At 41.0% G+C, this 22,686-nt stretch overlaps 1 protein-coding gene across 4 annotated transcripts in view; it reads left to right on the top strand.

Annotated features, from left to right (window-relative positions):
• Positions 1-22,686, top strand: part of KYNU (kynureninase) — a 95,002-nt gene that overhangs the window by 12,343 nt on the left and 59,973 nt on the right. Inside the window, exon 2 of one of the 4 annotated variants that reach the window (XM_071810726.1) lies at positions 672-792. The exons of the other annotated variants lie outside the window; for them this stretch is intronic. The gene's annotated coding sequence lies outside the window, so the exon portion shown is untranslated. The remainder of the gene's footprint in view (positions 1-671; positions 793-22,686) is intronic. 4 annotated transcript variants of the gene reach the window in all.

Genomic DNA, 22,686 nt, shown 5'->3' with positions numbered 1-22,686 from the left:
ATAGGATTCTGACTCAGAGGGAAAACAAGAGTTATGGAGAATCCAGCTAACAAACATAGGCTCTTTTAGGGTCATTTAAAAACCCAGTTCTGTGGGATGATCATCATAAATCACCGTGAATGTACTAGATGTGAAATATGCATATACGCTTTGGAACCTCGCAGGAAAATATATGTCAGCAAAGGTTTTTATTTAAATACAGAACAGCAAAGATTTACAACCTGGGAGCTTTATTTAACAAATTTTGAAGAATGAATCCCAAAACATTTGAAAATATTTAAGGACAAATTGAATATTATTTTGCTGCAGTAAATACTTTCAGTACTTTCTCTGAGGCTGCCTGGCAGCTGGTGCTATTGTTTGCTTTTTTTTTGGTTAATGTTAAGCCCAGTGATTTCGCTTGTGCCAGTAAATTGGAGGGTAGGGAAACGTGGCTAGAGGCTCCATCCAGCAATCTGTGTTATCCCTTGCCCAGCTGTCTGGCACTTTGGAGTCCATTCTGCCTTTTTTGCGTGATTAAACCCAGATTTCTCAGTGCAGTAAACCAACATGCACTTATTTCACACACAAATAGCAATTTAAAACACAGAAAACAATGTATGAAACAGCAGAGGACTTATATGCAGGAGTAGCATCAAATATTTTGGATATTTTAACCTTGGTTCCTGCAGGTTTGGCAGATTGGAGTTCTCAGCATGCTTTTGGTGAGACCCACCCATTGCACTGGAAATGTGAATTTGGAAAGATGAGGAGTTTACTCTAAGTGTGACCAAGTGAATCCCGGCAGTACAGGTACACACATCATGGTTTTGCATTTCTTCTCTGTCTCTTGTCAAGAGTCGATGAAATTTCTTGAAGGTTGGACCTGCTTGGGGCTTTGCTTCTCCTTTTATCTCTTTTTATTTTCTCAAGGATATTTTCAGCCTCCTTGTTGGAGATATTTATCATTTAGCAGCCAATAGCTTCCTTGTGCTTCTCTAAGGGTCCTTGGTGTCCTTCTCAGCGCTGTTGTGCCCAGTCCTGCCTCAAAGTCTTCTTCTCTCAAACCCGTTAGTAATTTATCTTGGTGTCTTTGGGCTGGAAAGCATCACCCAGGTGAAGCCCAGTGAATGTGATATTAATGTAGTAGGACTTATCTGGTCCTGTAGTTTTGTAAAGAAATGCATTGATGGGAAAAAAAAAGTGGCTATGCATAAGAAGTGGTATAAAAAGTGATTGGTCTCATCAGTTAGTAAGGAAAGGACATGGTTACTGTGACCTTTTATTTCAGTGTGATTTGCAAGACTCACCTTGGGAAACACGTATTGGAGGAATAAGTGAATAAGTGTGCTTAAAAGGCACATGAGATGGTAGTAAATGCCATGCTGCATTTTGTAAAATCATTTGTGGTTTATTTTTACTGTGTTGCTTTCTCTTCTTACACAATAAATATTTTTGGGGGTCAGGGAAAGCAAAACAGCCTTTCTGTGAATTCTAAAACTTCTGTGCAAGCAGGGATTGTGGTATAAAGCAAAACGTGATATAAGTGGCTCATACACACCCAGTGAAAGTCAGGGGAACACTGCATCCCACTTTTCTCCTACCATTTGGATCTTTTCTATTGTGCCCTGGTAATGCCAGAATAGCCTGTTCAGACTCTATTTTATAGCTTTGTAAGTAATGTAATTTGTCTAATAAAAGCACTTCAGTAGAATATGTTACTTTTGAGAAAAATTTAATAACATTTTTGATGCATCTTGAGAAAACATCTCAGCGTGTGTCTGCAATAGGTATATTTGATATACCTTTTCGATACCAAAAAACAGAAGGACTGCGTGAGTAAGCTATGTTGCAGATACATTACCATTGTTCCTGCAGGGTTGGTGATTGTAATCTTTTATAGTAAATTTTTAAAAAATGAACTGCTCCAATAAATTTCGTGTTTTACAATGAACACACTCAACATGTTAATCTTTTATATGGTTGTTGTCCAGAAGAAATATACCTGTTGGATAGTTAAGAGATCCCTATAAGACACTAGGGCAATATGCTTTCTATTTCAAATTAGGGTAGCCAAGCAGTTTTATTCTTTAAGGCTGCGGTAAAACCTTATCTAAATGAAAGGTACTAAATGGTGAAGTTATATAAAGGTGCGTTTCATTAAAATGTTACTGGAAGGTGATTCTGTTTTTTAACTGTTAGTATATTTCTGAAGGTATAGTATAAAGCTAGGGAATTTATACTGGTGCTGAACAAGTCTTGCACATTTATTGCTTAATTGAAGATAATTGGCCTGGCCATAGAAGTGTAGACCTTGCCATTCCAAGATCATGACTTATAAAGGTTAAGTATCACTTCCAGTAAAATCTTCTCAGGGAATTTAAAAGTTGCAATACAAAGTTTGGTAAGACATCCAATTTTCTTGCTGACTGCAATTTTTCTATTTTTTAATTTAAGGTTAATATGGCATTTGAATTTATTTATAACGTGTGTGCCCTGACCAAAAATGATTATTAAAGCACTTAATGTTACTTTAATAACTGCATACATTTTTGGCATTTTTTTTCTAAATGGCTACTGAATTGTTAAAGCTATCCCACTATAGCATAATTATTGTGAAATAGAATAGGACAATCACGATATTCTTCTATGAAAACAGAAATAATAGAAAAAAAGTTTAATATTTCCATCTGCAAATTAATCTGCTTATTGGTCAAAGTAACTTGTGAAATAAGCACTATTCAAGATCAGTACACTAAGAAATTCATAAATATTTAGCATTGCTACCTCAAAACTGTGTGCTGGAATTTAATGGCAATACAAGTGTGATATAATTTATTTTCTGAGCTGCTATAATAAACACTATGAGTGAGTTAACTCTCTGCTGGGGCCAGGCTGAACTTGGTTGCTGTAGGTAAGCTCTACTAAAAACTAACATTGCGTCATAGGTTTGCCATGGAGACACATTGGATTTTCTAATACTATGTGTGCCACCCAGAAATGAAATATATTAACTTGTATCACATTTCTATTAGAAAACAAGATTTTTAGATATTTATGAGTAAGCTGTAAAGCTTGTTTCTGAGTGAAATGCAGAGACTTTCATTTTCTCTAACAAGTTTGCCTCTCCCGTTTCCAGACAGAACCAATTTGTTTTATTATGTTGTGCGGTGTTTGCGCTGTGCTTAACAGCTACAAACACAACATGAGAGATTGCACAGGTCTTAATGTAATATGGACATCTGTGCTACCTCAGATGAGGGTGAATCAGGATGCAAGTTTGCAACTGGTATGAACAGGGCCAATTCGTGTTAGCATTGAATATATCATCCCTTCATACCCTTTTTGTTCTGTGCAAAACGTATGGGCATCTCCCACATAAGCCAGTGGTCCTACTGTTGAATGACCTTATAGTGACCTGGATCAGGAGCTGCAATGGCTGAAAATTAAGATACATTTTTTAAAAAGATAAGAAAGAAAATAATTTCTCAACCACACGATTATTGGTGCTGGCACAGGAAGAGGTGCTGAATGTGTGTGGCCAAGACAGCCGAGGATCTTAACCCTTAATAAAACTGTGTGTTCAATTTTATTTCTTTGCCATAGCGAGGCCAAAAAATTCATTTTCAGGGAAACGGGGAAGGATTTGCACTATTTTCCCAATGGCATGTACTGTTCATCTTCAGTTTTCATCATGTTATGAGCTGCCAGAGGTCATTTATAACCACATGAATAATTAGAAAATGTTCTTATGCAGGTGGATGTGTTCTCTGGTAATCACATTTGTCCTTCTAAAGTCAGAGGAAAAAGTGGAGTAGGGAATGACATTTTTTACAACACGCTGTTAATTAGTCCAGCACGTGATATCAGATTTTTAAAACTGAGCACCACTTGTTAGTGTGATGATGTTAAAACACTGATTTTGAAACAAGAACTTCTATTTCTCTGCACATATATGTGGCTGTTCCCACCATGAATACCCTTCCAGAATTCTTCTATTTCCTTAGATATTACTAGCATTCTTTTTGGGGACTCATTTTCCAATGAACCCCATGTTACGATTGTAATTGCTTTGGATGTGCTGCTGACTCCTGATGGGAACCAGTCCCCCTGCAAGGCACCATCTTCTGCAGGAGATGCCACCTGGCTTTGTTCCTCTGCTGTGCTCTGTGCTCAGCAGCCACTTCACCCCCAGCACAACCACCAGCCGTGTTGCCATCGCTCTCTGTAGTTTCTGACCAATTCCATGACTAGTGCTCGCTATGGCACTGAGGTTTTTAAGCTGTATATATATATATGTTTTTGTTTTCTTTCCATAAAGATAACCTTCTGGGGGAGGAAAGTTGCTACTCCAGCAGTGAAATCCCTAAGCCTTGCAGTGGGAAGACACATAAGAGGTTTTATTGATGGTATTTATAGACCTTTTACACAATAGGAACCATAGAAAAAACCTGCAGTGAGGCTGAGAGCTTGGCTGGGAGGTCCGGCACTTACCTGGCAGATTCTGTGTCTTAGCATTGCTCTGAGAGACTTGAAAATAGTAATATTTTGTGTGTGATACACAACAAAATTAGATATTGACTAAAAGAAATTGTGATAACCTGCAGGGAGGTGCTTTTCCAATCGACTTCTGAGACATCAAAATCATGGCGTTGTCTTTTGTAAAGCTGTGATCAAGCTCTTCTGCACTAAATCCTGTTTCCAGGCATTTGTAATAGAGTGTAGAGGAATAAAGGGACGTTTTGGGGTGAAATCTGACATAGAGTAGAAATACCTCATCACCTATGCAACCAATTTTTAAACAGCTGAACTGCAAGTTTGTTTTCTTTAATGGGAAATGCATTGAGAATTGCTCTGGGCAGGTATTTTATTTTTAAAGGTAGGTTAATATGTTTAACAGACTGGGGCAGTTTGAAATGCTGACCAGAGCGCCAGCACCTGTGTTAATGCAATCTTTATTATTTTATATATTTGTTTTAGTTATCTATCTATCTATTTATTTATTTATTGGCGGGTATTGGATTCCTTTTATATCACACTCTGAACATCCATAATGAAAAGATGCACCCAGGTGCAAAAACTTTAAGGTAGTTTGTTTTGCAACTGACTGAAGTCATGGCCCCATTTTTTCAACACTATATGGGAGAAGGATTGTGGGGAGCTCGCAGATAAAGCTGGTGGAAACTCATAAGTAGGTGAGTCCTTAGTTCTAAATTTTTGGGAACTGTTTCCTCCAATGTCAAGCGAAACTTGTTTTCTGTCAGAAATGTGCAGCCTGTACCACTGTCAGGTAACATAACTTTTAAGGGCTCTGTCTCTCCATCTCTGACTGGTGTAAAATTCTTCAGCTTACACCAGCAGGAAGCACGTTAAGCCTTTGCTTTGTTAAAAACCCAAATATCTGCAAATTCCCCTCCTGCTCTCTGTCTTGGCACTGCAGGATTCACACACGATAAACCAGGATTAACAGAGCGGCAAGAAGCTCCCATGTTGATACAGGTCTAGTTCCAGCAAAGCAATTGTGCATGTACTTGACTGTAAGCACTTGTATATTTATGTTGATTTACAGGGACTTACGTGGATCAGCCTGCATGTTTAAGTGCTTTGCTCAATCAGAAATACAAATTTTCCACCAGGAGAGGCTTGTTACTGGTGGGACCTCTGCCTCAGATCTAGCCACGCTTAAGCGAGTCTTTCACGTGTGTGAATAATCCTGAAGAATGACTTTGTGAAGTCAAGGTAGGCCTCTCGCTTCCATTCAGTGTTGATGAGGGGATGCCGGGCACAAGTACCAGCTCCCTCCTGGCTCTTGTGGCCCCTCTCACACATTTCTATGCCACAGAGAATGGAAATGATTGAACGAGTTGAGATCTACTGCTGTGGTACAACAGCATAGACACAATACTTGCGCTTACGCTTTCCTCTGAATTATTTGTTACAATGGTTTTATTTGATGTATTATGTTGTTAGGAGTGATTCTGTTTTCTGAAGAAAAAAACCTGCTTTTCTATACAGATAACATTGGTTTGATATGAATTAAATGAGCTAGAAGCAGCAATAGATATAGCTTTTTTTATATTTGTATATCTTAAATAGAAATAGTTTGTAAAAAATCCCCCGAACTTCTGCATTTTGTTTTTTTGCAAAACATTTTAAAAACCTGTTGTATCCTTTTGTATCATAAAACTGACCTCCCCCCTTTAATAACTCTTCACAAAAGTTCAGTGCTATAAACTCTAGTTTTAGCACAGTAATTTCATGTAAAGTATTTCTAGCATTTTCTTTAAGCTAACAAGCAATTTTCATGCAATAGATGGTAGAATTGGTGTACTTTTTTGTAATTTACAAGTAAATTGTGTGCTTTCTTAAAGTGTGGGACGAGTAATTTTTCCCACACTGATATAAGAACAAAAAAACTTTCAACTGGATTTTGCTGTTTTGGCTCAAATTCTGTCTGAAGTCAAAGGGCAGCTTTAAGAGTTGGCTCTTCTGCCAAAAATTAAGTCTGTATTGGGGAATTGAATGATATCTACTATCAGAAACTCTTTCAAATTTCAGAGATACTGCTGTATAACTCAATCTATACCAATATTTTTTTCCACTGAGGATATACTTAGCACACCAAAGGTTTCATCTGTAAATATTTGGTCTATAGAATAATTTTAAGGTCTTTATGCATTATATGTGAGAGGGTGTTTTTTTTTAAGATCCAGAATGCTGAGAAAGGAGCAACATGAAGTTTGCTCATAGAAAACACTAAGGACAGTGTGTGCCTTAAATTTGCCTTATCCCTTGAGACTCCTTCCATTGAGTTGCCACAGCCCTGAACCAACCCATGAAGGAACCTGAGATTTTGCTTCTCTAGTCTAAAAACACAGGAATTTACCATGTGAAAAAAATGAGGTTATTTTAAGAGTTTTTAAATATGTGGTATAGCGGTTAATTTAGGCTGCAATACCACAGACAACGGATACCTGAATGACCCTGCTTTGGAGTACCTATCCATTCTTGCTGTTTTGTCCATGCGAGTTCTAGCACCCCTGCAGATATATGGCTGAAAATTAAGCCAGTAATTCAATATATATAGCTGCAGCTCGTGATTTGGTTATAGAAGTGCCAGTGCTAGCAAAAAAAAGGGGTGAGTATTAACATGCCATTTAGACAGAGATCAAACCTGTCAGCAGCAGCCAAGTCTTGCACCAACTGGAAGTGACTGTGGAACCTCAACCTTTTAGCTCCTTTCTTCAACCTGAGAGATGCATCTTCCCTATAAAGCCTGATGGAATGGTGAGTGAAGTGCAGGGCACCGTGGCGGGTGTGACTTTGCTGCAAAGAGACATAAATAATTAACAAATGGAGTCGAGTCTGGTGCAGTTGGGTTGAGTGGCACTGACCTTGAGCATCCTGAAATCCGCTCTCACCGAGGCAATTAGTGGCTGATTCAAAGGGCAGAGAAAGCAGCCAGGAATTGATAAGGTATAAGACATGCCACAGTCCCATTTCCTCAGACCTGAATGCTTTTCCTACTGCAGACAATAGGAACAATGCGGGAAAAACTGGGACAAAACAAACAATCTTCCCGACAACAAAGTGGGAATATTCTACTTACTCACATGTGTCTGCATGATATTCCCATAGACAGCTATTTTGGCTACAGCTTCTGATAAAATCACTATAGTAATTATGTCATGCACTGTTATTAGCTTAACATTTGAGTAATTCTAAATAGCACCCTATTCGGTTATGTCCTCGCACCAGTAAGGATTAAAGCATTAAGAAAACTGTGGGAAGTGCGAAAATAACTTTTTCCCTGGTGTTGCAGAAAAAGCAGACCAAGTAATGTCAAGAATTGACTTTAACTGCAGCAAAAAGCACACAGCATAACTAGTTATCCATCATTTTGATTTATATTCAGCAGAATGTCACAAATTCAAAGTGGAGGAAAGGTAACAATTAAATATAAGGGTGATGGCACACTTGACATCCTTTCCCCATCACAATTTTGTGTGGAAAGGGTTAAAAGTTTTGTTCTGGTGACAGTGCCAACACATGTTGCAGGACTCTAAGCTCTGGTCTCCACAAGTTCTAGACTGTTCAAGGTGTTCGCATGGATTTTCCTACATTTTTTTTGCATTCATCCCACTTTTTATCAACGAGGATCACCCTGGTGTCCCCCATATTGCCTTGTCTTATGTCCAGCTGTGGAGGAACCCCTCTCTGATCCTCCTGCTAAGCACTCTGTAGGAGTCCATTGCCTGAATTCATGTCCATACTACACAAGATCCACTAACCAGCAGGAGTTGTCATGTGCCACAGCTGTCACTGACATCTTCTTTAGTGGTGATGAAGTAGATCATTGCATCGAAGTGTGCGTGTTTGGTAGATCTTCATTATAACCGCAGGTAAACTGATGAACGGTAAGGGACAGAGCTGGTGAAAAAGACTGAGAGCTGTTTGTTTGTCTCGAGTTGCCTGTATACTTTATCACAAGCAGTGATAGGTTTTAATCAGAATATCTCACAGTTAGTTATTACTCAGGAGGCATTTCTGTTTAAAGCAGAGTTATACTGAAAGGTTTATGGCCGCAACCTGTGCAGAAATCTAGTTCAAATGATTCTGAACATGCCTGGGGTCATCCTGACCTACCCCACAAAGGATGGGGCCTTGCAAAGAGAGAATGTCATCTACGAGAAGAAGAAAGTCTGTATCCACTTTCAGGATACACCTTACTGAGGAATAAAGACATAAAAGAGTTTTCTTGTGGCTTTTATTGTGTGAGAAAGGTATCTCACAATGGGAACAGCTTGGTTCCCCAGAGTCCATCTATATCTGTATCTGCTGTCACCAAAGAATAACTGCCCAGGCACTGTGCTGGGACACACTTCCTAAGAAGATCCATGAGCAGGTACTCAGATGCCCACAGCCCCATGGACAGCTTGTGTTGTGCCCACCGAACATTTATCTCCTTTGTAGGAGACGAATGGCAAGTGTACAAGCCCAGGTTAACAGGCTTTACATCATGAACAGATGGCGTTTCCCTCAGAGCATGAGAACTGTGCTCTGGGATGGTCACGATGCCTTCACAGGACAGCTTGGCCGCTCCTGCTCGTGTCCATGTTGTCACGGCTCAAGATGTGCTCCCTAAAGCTGGTGGCTTTTAGGACGGTTCTAGAGGGGACTTGCACAAGCACTTCAGCTCTTACAAGGATGAGCAGGTGTTATCATTCCTCCCAAGCCACGTACTTTGCACCTGCCTACACAAAATGGGTTTTGGCAAAGCTCTCCTCCCCTTGCGTTTCTCAAAAATTCCTATTTGCAAAAGACCTTTCCTGCAATCCAGGTGTATCTCCTCCCACTATCATCTAAACTGTCAGAATGTACGGATATACGTGGTGATTTGGTCAGTGATGGCTTCTTGCCCAGACAAGGTAATGCTGAACAAACCTCCGGTGTGTTTTTCAGCTCACATTTGGAGACCTGCCTCTGACACCGGAGGTGATGCTCTCCATACAGTGACAGGGGCGCAGGTGCTGGTGCCCAATGTTTTCTACCCACCAGCTGGTCTAATCGCCCTTCCTGAGCCTGTTGTGGTGCTGCCTCCCACTCCAGATTTTAGATAAGCTCAATTGTTTGGGGACCTAAAACTCAGGTGCCTACAAGTTCAATCCAAATCTAACATCAGAGTTTAGCACCCTGCCCCAAATCCTTACAGTGCATAGGATATTCACATGTTTTTCTTTCTTGCTATTTCCATTATGACATTTTTTCTATAGATATCCAAATGGTTAAGAATGCCCACCAGCCTTAGTATATTAAAAAACAGCAGCTGTGGCAGCTTTGATGTAATTTGTTGAGTTAAGTTACCTTCACTGTATTACCTGTTCTTTAAAATATTTGCTGTTTTAGCTCTAAAACCACTTTTTTTTTTTTTCGTGGTGCAAGAGAATATACAAAGAACCTTGGCGAATAATTAAACATTCTAATTTGAGATAATCTTTGATTAATGAAGGAGCTACTTTCGACTGCTCTTCTCTGTCTCTAATAATTGATCTCTAATTGTCCCATCTAAAGGTTATATATTGCCTTTCCTCATGATTGTGTCCTCCTAATGCCTTATAAGTCAGATACAGCTATTAGCAACGTTCATTAATTCCTCTTGAAAATGCTGTGAACTTTCCAATTTGAAATAATGCTTTATAAAACCAAGTTTCGTTTTGTACCAGTTTTGAGTCTCTGGAGAAAAACACACCAAGAGATGTCACAAAAATGATGTGTAATTGTTCGATTCTAAACTATTTTAGAATGTATAAACTATTTGAGGATGTTGGACAGAGCAGGTGTAGGAGGATAATTTAATTAAAAATAATTGCACAGGTGCTTTTCGTTCTCTTACTGCAAGTAAACAGCTGATGGATTAGCAATTAAGTGTGTGCTGTCTAAGTGGCAAATGCGTTTATGCAAAAATTGGAAAAGTATGGAATTTAGGATCTGGTGAAATGCTCGTGATGATAGAAAACTGCTTGTTTCAGAGGGATTTTACTGGGATCTCTAACAAGCTGGGACAGCTAAACATATTTACTTAATTGCTTACCTGAGAGATGAGGCTTCTTCACAGTGCAAATTGTTAAGTCATTCCTGTAATAAGCTGATTTTAGCTTATTCTATTTCAGTAAGACAAAACCTTCTAATCTGTTGCTTGGCAGGCTTGTCTGAACTTCTCAATTTTTCCTACTAGACATGAAATCATGTACCCCAGATATTGGTGTGTGCCTGGTGCTTGACCATAGAATTACAGCACCAAAGCCTTGTAATTTCCCAGCACATTTTCTATTTAGATATTAAAAAATGCATAAGGTGCTTGCTTGAGCACAGATATTTATAAATACATCTAATTAATACAGTTTGAAAATGCTTTCTCTTCCCTTTAGTCCTGAATTTTTCGGACTAATTTCATTAAGGTGGAATGCTTATTCATGTGTTGTTTTCTCCAATTTTGGCTTAATTGTTTCCAGTCTGTACAGCCCGGCTGTCTGGAGATGTTTATTACTGAGTAAATGTATTCTGGAAGGAAAGATCCTGGCTAAATTGCTGGAAAGAAAAATTCTACAATCTGACCTTATCAAGACAGGATCCAGAAGGTTCTTATTTTTCATTTTGACTGTGGACTGTTAGCGAGGAAAAAAACAATCCAAAGAAGTTAACTCAAGTCTATCACAACAGTCATTGGTGCTGGGAGAAAAAAAAGACGCTGTAAAAGACTTATAATCCATTCTGCAGAATTGCAGAAAAAGTGTTACATATCTTGTAATGATACCAAGCTATTTTCTTCTGTCTTTGGAAAACACAAATCTATTCCACGCAAATGCGCTTGGTATTTAGGGAACCTTCTAATATACTTTAAGTATATGATAACACAGAATGAGCGTACGGCAGCGAAGTATGCAATAATATATTTTGAGTGATCTTTAGCAAGTCTCCTGAGCATTTACGACTTGCCGGAGGGAAATGCACTTTTCAAAGTTCATGTGCAGTCCCTGTGGAGACTTGTAACCTTCCTCAGAGCAATTCACCACAAACTGATAGGTCTGATCACAGCACAAGTGAGACAGTCAGTTTAAAACGCTCTGGAAATGCTCTGAGAATACTAATAGGAGCCCTGTGACTGCTGAGTCACTGCCTGGAACCAGGGGTTCAAGCAAAGGGTGATTTGGGGATTATAAATAGCTGTAGGAAGTCGGGTATTGGCAAAAGCTTCATTTAGATCTTGCCTGTCTGGTCCATGGTCTGTTTTGCAGCATAATCAGTTTATTAGTGAATCAAAGAAAGATAAAATCTTCAGTTAGGAAGGGCTGGGAGTTTCGAATCTGGGGCCAGGGAGGGAAGGGGTGGGTGTATGGTTATTAAAAAGCTCTGAGTGGCACAAGAACCCGTATTTGTTCTTCTAGAAAGAGTTTGGTACTTCTCTGTCATTCCCACAGAACCCGCTGGGCTTATGAATAAAGGGCAAGATTTTGTCCTCACCCCTGTCCTCTTGCAAGAGTGATGCTGTGCCCCAGTGGCCTTAATGCAGGAGCTTGGTGGTTTTCTTGTGTTATTAGACATTAAACTATTTTTCAGGAATTTTCAGCTTTGCAAAAATACCCACCATTGTTTGAATGTGTACTGCTAAACCCCCTCTGATAGAAAGCTGCAGAATGGGCTTGTGATCACAGAGTGTGCATGAGTATATCCCCTTCCTAAGCCACCACTGGTTCTTTATGGCGGCCTCCCCTGCGTGTCACACACTGTTTTGCATGATCCTTTACGTATTATTGCTTCCTCTGCTGCTTCCAGGTCACCCAGAACAGCTATGACATTTAAATCAGGCATAGCCCTTCTTTGCAATTTCAGCTATTGGAGGGTCTGGATCATTGTGGTGCTTCTTATTAATCAATACTATGCTGTGTGATGGTACGAAATGTGTCGTAAGAGACATAGTACACAAATATTTAAGAAAAAAAAGCAAGCTCTGGTATTGTGGGAAGCCTCTTGATAACGTCTCGTTGTTATAATCCCTTTGCATCTGGCCTGTAGCTGGTTTCTGATTCCTCCTTTCTCAGAAGCTCTTTGACCACAGGCAGGAAACACGCTACAAGTAGATGGAGGAGTTGGCAAGTGTTCTGTACTGTGAGAGTCCAGACACAGAGCTGGTCGTTTGGTAGGTGAGGACCTGCAGATGAAACAGTGGCTGTAGAGAAGAGAGGTTGTGTCTGATACACCAGCACCTTCACCTTTCTTTGGGAGGACCTTGGAGAAAGAGTAGTTGGGTGATTTGCCATAAATCCACCCCCAAACCACTCACATTTATTTTTAAGAAGATTATGCAAAATGCAGCAGGCAGCTGCCATGAGAGAAGTGGGTGCCAGGTCCCCCATTTTGCTTTCAGTCTCTCAAATACCCCCTTGGCTGTTGTACTAATGATCCCTCGGATAGGGACACACACATCCCCCACTTTTGTCCCTGCATTTGGTAGAAACAGCTTAAAATGTCCTCGCTGTCCAAAGCAAACGTTAACATCAAATATTTGACCAGGGGGATGGAAAGCTCTTATCCTTTGGAAAACATTAAGATAAACAACAGTGATAAACCATTCCTTATAGCAAGAGGCTTTTAAAACATACTTGTATGTGCTTGGAAACACGAGGAAGGGCATCAGAATATTTTTCTTAGTAGGAACTAACTTGGAGAGATACAAGGAAGTTTCATCTATTCAAAAGATGTTCTCTTGCTGTTGCAGCTACCACAGAGTTATCAAAGCTGGGGACAGTTACTGTTCTTGGTTTTCTGTACATGGAGACCACTTGACCCTGATTCCCTCGTTGTCCCTCTCTGGGATTACTATTATTAGTGCTGTGGAATATTTCCCCCTAAATGTAACTGCAAAAAAGTAAACAATTTCTTATTTCTATTCTTACCTTTTTATTTTTTTTCCCCCAAACACTCTATTTTAAGAATAGATCTCAAAGGACAAATACTATGTTCAAAGACTAAGAAAGAAATGAAAATGATAGCTGATACAGAGCCTGAAGAAAACCAGTATTAGGAGCAGGTCACATAACAGGGAAAAAGCCATGTGTATTTAAGCAGGCATACCTAACAGGTGAACTGAAAAGAAAGTGGGGGGAAAAGTGATTCAGATCAGCAAAAAGATTTCAGGAGCTTCCTTTGTCCACCCAAAAGGCAGCCAGCAATTGAACAGGAAATATTAATAACTGCTCCATTCATTAAAAAAAGGAAACAAAAAAGGAAACAAAAAAACCCCACCAAACCAAAACCAAAAGCACAACCCGAACAAACCAACAAAACCCAAACCAAACAAAAAACCCACAAACAAACAAAATCACAAACAAAACAAAGCCCCACAACAAAACTGGATCATAATTACAGAGAGTTAACTCTCTGTAAGGTAATGCTTAATGGACTGAATGAGGTTTTTTTTTCAGTCTTAACCAGAAGATGAAATTCAGAATTGCACAACCAGAGCGATCCATTGTTGTAAATAGACTAAATATACATTTTCCCTTCAAGTCACTTCAGAAGCAAAATATCACTCCCTAGGGTCTGGGAGGGAGGAAATCAAGGTAAGAGCAGGTGTAGGGCATCCTCATCAAGGAGGGTTTAAATGTGGCCTGAGGTAAAAAATGAGCTTTTCAGGCAGAGCCTGAAAGTGTTGATGGGGTGGAAAGAAAACAAAACTGATAAGAAAGTTGGTGTAGCAAGCTCAGCAGAATAAAGAGGAAGGTTTTATGCTGTTGTTTACCAAGCCATTGCTGTTGGGCCTGGGGTGAAATGCATCATGCCATGGTGAGGTGCAGATGGCATGCTTTAAAAAAATAGCTGCGGGGCTAGCCTTGTAAATACAGCCAGGCTGGATTTTCCAAAGCAGCTGTGTGCTGAGCAGAGCTCTGCTGCAGGTGCAGTGTGTGCTGCTTGGCCTTGCTCCTCCTTTTCAGGATGTAGAAACCACAGGGTTTTCCTGCTCGAGGGTCTTCTAGGTCATATCATCCTGGGTAAGACCTGCCTTTTCTTTGTTGTTAGGCAGAAACCTTTGTTTGCTGGATCATTTTACACTCCTGACATCGAGGTTGCTCTGGGCTAGCAGTACCAAGGCAATGACCTGATGGACCAAGTGTCCTGGCACCCCATCTGCCATGGGGTTGGTGTGCTTCAAGGCACCCTTGGTTGTTTGTTGTTGTCATATGTCTTGAGAAGAAGGCACACATTTTGTGAGTTTATTACACATTTTATTTGCCTTCCTGTGGAAAAGCTTACATGATTTCTTTCAGCCAAGGGACAAGGTTCCCATGACAAGGGCTTGAACGTGCTTTGGTGAGCCTGGGGCTGGCAGTGATGGACGGCAGATGGGTATGGCAAATGGTTAGGGTGAAGGATGAGACGAAGCAGTATCAGCATGCTCACAGATGTGTCTGGCAGCTCATGGCTTAACAAGGTTAAGCACCTCCAAACAAGCCAGAGAAGCTGCTGGTATGAGAAATGTGTTTGCCTGTCCACCCCTTAATTTCTTCTCTGCCTTGTGTACCCCATAGCTCAGTTACAGGCAGGCAGAGCTTGTATTCCCACAAAGCTACATGTCCTTTATATAAAAAAAAAAAAAAAAAACAAATACAGACCACTAGATTAGTTCTACAGTTAAAAAAGGTACCAAGGAGACATGTTTGCTGATTTTTGAGCCTCAAATTTAAGGGCAAAGGTTTTTGTATGGTTTTTTTTTGTGGAGAGTCTCTGGCTGTGTGCTGTGAACAAGCCAGGGCTTGATGCGGCTGTGCTACACGGAAGGATTTCCCTGAGACACCAGAGACAAAAGGAAAGTAAACAGGAGCCGCTCTGCTCTCGACCCGGGCTGCAGGAGGGGCGTTGCCGCTGCGCATGAACAGTCTGTGAACAGTGCCCTGCAGCCAATCACCACAGTGGGGGGGGAATGAGTGACTGTGAGTGTAACCAATTGTAGCCTGCGCTTGCCGCATGGCCTTTTGGTATAGAGTATATAAGGCTTGGAAAAACGTGGTCTCGGGGACATTGATATTCAGTGTTGTTTAAGAGTTCATTAAAGAGTACGGATGGTAAATTCACATTGAATTAGACTCCTTACTCTCGCCCGGCCCGCCCGTTCGATCAAAGAGTTTATGCCGGCGTCTGGATTCGTCGAATTTGCTACCGCCACATTTGGTAGCAGAGGATGGTTCGTTAGCAGAGCATAACGCTTCGGATCTACATATGGTAGCAGATGGATGGATCGTTAGCAAAGCATAATCGCTCCGGATCGAAATTACTGCGGTGAGCAGCGTTCATAAAAACGGAGCCAAGCCGGGGTGTGGGATAGTGTGCTTAGTCCGGTATCAAAAGACGGGCACCAGTCGAGCTGGCCACTCGCATCCTACGTTAAGACCGCGCTGATAAGATAATGGATATTGAAACAGCCGCGGCACTGCTGACGACTATTCTCTCTAAGAGAGGTATTGAATCGTCACAGGAAAAGCTAATCACATTGATTTTTTTAGCTCAGAAGTGGGGACACTTTGGGGAAGTTCCACTTTTGTTTTCCCCAACGGAATGGAGATCAGTGGGGGACACTATGTGGGACAAAACTATCAGAGGGGAAGAAGAGAAAGAAATTAAAGCTGTGAGAGAATTGTGGAAAACCGTATTAGAATCATTAGAAGTTTTGAAATCGGAACAACGTGCCGCCCTAAGAGCCGCGGAGGCGCTTGTCCCAGAACAAACCTGGACTGATAAAACTTGTCGTCCAAAAGAAAAGAGGGGCCTGTGGGCTACTCTGTGGGGTCTGCCTGCCGTTCGGGGTGGTCGCGGGGTCCCGGCTCAGCCAATACTTTCACAATCCGATCTGCAACGCGGATTAGAAACCGCGCGGCTCGTAAACAAAGAACCGGAAGTTTCCCCCTCCGAGTCTCTGGGGCAATGTCCCAAGAAGGCGGAAGTGCAACTAGTCGACTGTCCGGACGTGGGAGGCCCTGAGTGCCGCCCTCCTCCTACCGCTCCGCCTCTGCCCTGCCCCGAGCCGGACGCCCCCCCTGCCTCCGAGAAAAGCATGGGGGCCGGGCCCGGACCGGCCGGGCCGGGGCCGCCTCAAACTTTGCCTCCGCAAGCACCCGCGGAAGTTTTTTGTGAGCCTCCTCCTACATCATTGGGCTCACCCCAAGCAGTAGAGCAGTTACTGCAAGTCATTACCAACAAGCTTGAACAACTTAACTTAAGAGTGTCAAATGTAGAGAAAAATAAGGAACAAATTGAGTTTCAAAAACCAGCTTGCCTTTCACAAACAATGCAATCAAAAGTACCTGTAGATTCTACTGACCAACCACAGCTCCGACGTGGCAGATGGTCAGGGGTCATCAAAGATGCCATTCTAGAAGGTGATTGGTCTCCAGCAAAATTAGCCCTACTGGTAATTCAAAATATGAACACTCAGACAGCGGTATGGGAACCACACGATTGGAAAATTTTGCAGCAAGCAAAACAAACAATCACCAACTATGGTATACGTTCAGCAGCTACCAGACACAAAGAACATCTCCGAACCTGTATCACAATCAGCGACCAACCGTGAACCAGGCTTCTTTCACCTCAACAAGCCAAGCACCGCAGGAAGCCTCGGAGTTGATGTGGAGACAGCAGTAGATATAACATTGACCAATACTGCAATTCATAGAATACCAACGAATGCTAAAGGACCTTTATTTAGACAAGATAGTCTCATTGGAGGCCTATTGATTGGCCGTTCTTCTGCTAGTATCAAAGGTCTTATAGTAATACCAGGTATAATTGATGCAGATTTCACAGGAACTGTTCAAATCCTGGCCTACACTCTGCATCCGCCAATTTTTATTCCTTCTGGGAGTAGAATAGCTCAGGTAGTAGCACTGGAAAACTGCCTACCAATGCTTCCAGGAGTCCCTCCAGCATCCTCAACAGAAAGGCGTGATAAAGGATTTGGATCGACAGGTCCTGCAGTTTGCTTCACCTCATCAATGACTCAGCGTCCCATGTTACGTGTGCAACTATTTCAATCTGATTCTACTGTTGTTGTAGAGGTAAATGCAATGCTTGATACTGGAGCTGATGTCTCCATCATTAGTCAATTCAAATGGCCACGAAATTGGAAACTTCAAAAATCAATCTCTTCCACTGTAGCTGGAGTAGGGGGTCAAACTACTCCAAATATAAGTGTTGATCCCATTTCCATTAGTTTCCCTGAAGGTCAATGTGTTACCCTTAGGGTGTGTGTAATGGAATTGCCAAGCAGCCTTGAGGCGCTTATTGGCCGTGATGTCTTGGGGCAACTTGGTGCCGTGTTAACTACTTCACCTTTTCCTTAGTGGTCACTGGAAAGCAGTTGCCCAACCCTCCATTGACCTGGTTAACAGATAGCCCAGTTTGGGTTGACCAGTGGCCATTAACAGAAGAGCGACTGCAAAAGGCACGTGAATTAGTAGAAGAGCAATTAATTGCAGGCCATATCAAGCCTTCTACTAGTCCATGGAATACCCCAATTTTTGTAATACCAAAAAAGAGTGGAAAGTGGCGATTATTACATGACTTGCGAAAGGTAAATGATCAAATGCAAGCCATGGGTGCTTTACAACCTGGATTACCATCACCTGTAATGTTACCAGAAAATTGGCATATTCTAATTATAGATTTAAAGGATTGTTTCTTTACCATTCCTTTACATGAGCAAGATACACAGCGTTTTGCATTTACACTGCCTTCAGTAAACAAAGCGGAACCAGCTAAAAGGTATGAGTGGGTAGTGCTACCGCAAGGTATGAAAAATTCTCCTACACTGTGCCAAATGTATATTGTATGGGCACTTCAACCTATTCGTGCATCATGGAAACAAACAATTATTTATCATTATATGGATGATATTCTGTTCTGTCAACACGCTGAGTTCACAGAAAGTTCCATAGTCCAAATTACGATCAAACTCAAAGAAAAGGGGTTGGTTATAGCTCCAGAGAAAGTTCAAAAGTCTGCACCTTGGAAATACCTTGGTTGGTCCATTTGTGATGCACAGATTCGTCCACAAAAAATTGAATTACATACTGATTTACAAACATTAAATGATGTCCAAAAATTGTTAGGGGACATACAATGGATTAGAAATTGCGTAGGCATTACTAACAATGATATAGCACCTCTTACTTCACTTCTAAAAGGAGGTGATCCAGCTAAGAAAATAAGCTTAGAGTCCGTGCATCTCAAATGTCTTTCTGATATTACACAAAAAGTACAGACAAATTGGTCTAGCCGAAGACTTTCTGATCGACCAATTTCCCTCCTTATTAGCAATCTAGAACATCCGTGTGCAATCATCTGCCAGTGGCAAAACAAAAACGGGGAATTCCCCATAGATTTTGCTACAGATTCTTCCTTTTGTGCCACTGTCAGATTGAAAACAGAAAATGATTTGCGATTATTAGAGTGGATTTTTCTCAGTGTCCAACCAAAATTCAGTATTCAAACGAGACCAGAAGCAATTGGAGAATTGATTCGAAAAGGAAGATCTCGAATATTAGAAATTAGCGGTCAGGAACCAGATGACATCAGTATTCCGATAAATGGAGCCGATTTAGAATGGTGGCTGAGACATTCGATGCCTATACAGAATGCATTATTAGGATTTATAGGCAAGGTACATTCACGACAACCAAAAGGTAAACTATGGCAATTCCTTAGAACAAATCAGTGGTTAGAGAGAAGCAAAGTAAAAGCAAAACCTGTTGAAGGCCTTACAGTATATACAGATGCAGGAAAACGAAAACACCAGGCAGCATGTGTCTGGCAAGAGAATAGTCAATGGAAACAGCATTTAATTGAAGGTTCAAAAGAGGATTCATTGCAGACTTTAGAGCTCACAGCAGTAATATGGGCCTTAAATAATTGGCTGAAATCTGCTTTAAATGTTGTCACAGATTCTTTGTATGTAGCAGGTGTAATACCCAGAATGGAAAATGCCCTGTTAAGACAATCGAATAATCCTCGATTAGGAAAATTGTTTGTACAATTGAGAGCTATTTTAAATCAAAGAAAAGAACCCTGTTGTGTGATTCACATCCGCAGTCATCAATGGAATCTTGGTCTAGGTGAAGGAAATCAAATTGCAGATAGTTTAGTAAGTTCAGTACAGCACATGCCTCCAACAGATAAATTCCAACAAGCGAGACAAAGTCATGAGAGCCTTCATCAGAATGCCAGAGGTCTCCAAAGACAATTCGATTTAACTTTAAATGAAGCAAGAAGTATTGTACAGGCATGTCCTCAGTGTGGAAGCCAGATGTTAGGTATAGGAATCGGTGTCAATCCTCGAGGTTTAAAAGCCTTAGAAGTATGGCAAATGGATGTGACACATGTGCCAGAATTTGGAAGACTTAAATATGTGCATGTCACAATTGATACTTTTTCAAAAATGATATGGGCTACTGCTTTACCAGGGGAAAAAGCACTACATGTATGTAAACATCTTACAGCTTGTTTTGCTGTAATGGGTGTCCCAGAAAAGATTAAGACAGACAATGGCCCTGCCTATGTTAGCCAGAAAGTTAGAACTTTTCTAATGAAATGGGGAGTGAAACACGTTACAGGTATACCTCATTCCCCAACAGGCCAAGGAATCATCGAGAGAGCACATCAAATGATTAAAGGGTATTTGAGCAAACAGAAGCAGGAAGAGTCAGATTGTCAACAGCGTTTAGCAAAGGTGTTGTTTACCTTGAATTATTTATGTCTAACTGGAGATCATGAGGAGCCTCCTGTGATCATTCATCATTATCAGATCAGACTAGGAAGGAAAAACACTTTACCGGAATTCATGGTGAGATATCGTGATCCCACCACTGGATTGTGGAAGGGACCAGTACCTGTTATTTTTAATGGTAGAGGGTATATGTGTCTCTCCACAGATCAAGGTCCATTGTGGGTTCCAAGCCGAGCAGTAAAGCCGGAGTTGAAACAAACTCAACCAAGTCAACTCCCTGCAGCAGAACCCTCGGAGGTCACAGAGTGAGGTGTAACCTTCGCATTGATTTAGCTGTGACATGTATGCGTACTATAGTTATATAAGTAGATCTTTAAACACCACTACCTCTTGAGTAAGTTTATCAACACCCAGCACATCGTTTGTTATAAGTTGAGTATCTTTAAACCAAAGTTCTTGGAATTTGTTTAATCAATCCATTGCGATATTTAAACGGCAATGGAATACCTCAGGTTTATTGCAAAGTGCACTGTTTACGTTGATTGTTGTTGTTATTTATATGTTATGTATAAGTTGTTTTTTATCACATATCAAAAAAGGATTAGAACACACAGCTAATCAATCCTGGCTTGTCCAAAAAGAAAAAAAAAAAAAGGAGGAATTGTGGAGAGTCTCTGGCTGTGTGCTGTGAACAAGCCAGGGCTTGATGCGGCTGTGCTACACGGAAGGATTTCCCTGAGACACCAGAGACAAAAGGAAAGTAAACAGGAGCCGCTCTGCTCTCGACCCGGGCTGCAGGAGGGGCGTTGCCGCTGCGCATGAACAGTCTGTGAACAGTGCCCTGCAGCCAATCACCACAGTGGGGGGGGAATGAGTGACTGTGAGTGTAACCAATTGTAGCCTGCGCTTGCCGCATGGCCTTTTGGTATAGAGTATATAAGGCTTGGAAAAACGTGGTCTCGGGGACATTGATATTCAGTGTTGTTTAAGAGTTCATTAAAGAGTACGGATGGTAAATTCACATTGAATTAGACTCCTTACTCTCGCCCGGCCCGCCCGTTCGATCAAAGAGCTTATGCCGGCGTCTGGATTCGTCGAATTTGCAACCGCCACATTTTTTCATTCCACCTGAAGAATTGGAAGGGGTCAATATTCCTACTCTCATGAAAGTCTACAAATGCATGGCCTTTGCCAGCACAGCTGCATTCCTGCCCCCATTGACAAGGATAAAACTAAAGATGTTTTTCTCAAATGAAAACGCAGTGGGAAAATTTTCACTCTACCATTTGCATGGTTTTATTTCCAAAAGCATGATGGAAAGTTACAGTGTATTTCAGCTTGATTTGGCATAAATGGCCAACCAAACCAGAAATAAGTGACTTTTGGGGGTGAGTTTAACACTGGGATCCCTCTTGCCTCAGTAGCTGAAGTGCCTCAACCTCCTGCTTCTCCTTTTTGGCCCAAATTCCTGAGCAAATTTCTTGAACAGCAGTGCAGTTGTCTTGCTGGTGGAGTAAATGAGACAGCTTAGTGGGGAGTCCAAAAATAATTTGACAGGGTAAAAATACTGTAAGAACTGATGGATAGAGGTTAGCTTTATTTTGGGTCAATATTAAGTGCTTTGTGTGGTTGTGGGGTTTTTTTGTTTGTTTGCTTTTCCTAGGAAAGAAAATGAAATGTTACAGTTCAAGAGTGTCAAATATATTGGTGCTTACTGAAAATGGAAATCTAGATAATAAATGCGTTACTGCAGGAGCCTGTGCATACAGAATATTGGGATGGGGTTTTACTTCTGAATTGTATTGCTAGTCCACAGCTCTGACCCTTTGCTGTCCCTATGTCTCTCCTCACTGTTTTGTTGTTGTGTTGCATTTTTTTTTCCCCTGAAACTTCAGCAAGAACCTATTTTTGTTGCTTTCAGATGACTACATTCTAGCTATATGTAGGAATAGGTGGTGCTCGAGCTTGAATGGAGAGGACTGGGCTAACACGTGGCTGGTCTGAGATAATGTTTATGGAGAGCAAAGAGAGATATCAGCTCTTTTCTTCCCTAATTTCACTTCTAATTCTTCTGCTTTTCACACTGGCAAATTCATGCTCTGTGTAAATCCCCACCACTCCCTCTGCCATATATATGGCTGTGGACTTTGCTGACTTCTACCTGTTATGATATTGATCTACTCCTTTGCTAAAAAGTTTGGTTTAAAAGCATTTTCATTGTAATCATGTGTGTATTTTTTTTTTGCCTATAAGGGAGAAAGGTGCCTTCTTAATTGAATCAGAGCTTTAAGTTTTGCCGTGGTGATGAAGAGGGGAATATGTGTGTGTGTATATATATATATATATATATATATATATATACATATACACCCACTCACCTACCTGGTTTTGGTTAACTCTTGGAGGTCATTTGCTCAGTCACTGCGGGTCAG

Source organism: Patagioenas fasciata, chromosome 7 (genome assembly GCF_037038585.1).
Source record: "Patagioenas fasciata isolate bPatFas1 chromosome 7, bPatFas1.hap1, whole genome shotgun sequence".
Lineage (NCBI taxonomy): Eukaryota > Metazoa > Chordata > Aves > Columbiformes > Columbidae > Patagioenas > Patagioenas fasciata.
This window is presented reverse-complemented; position numbering and strand designations above follow the sequence as displayed.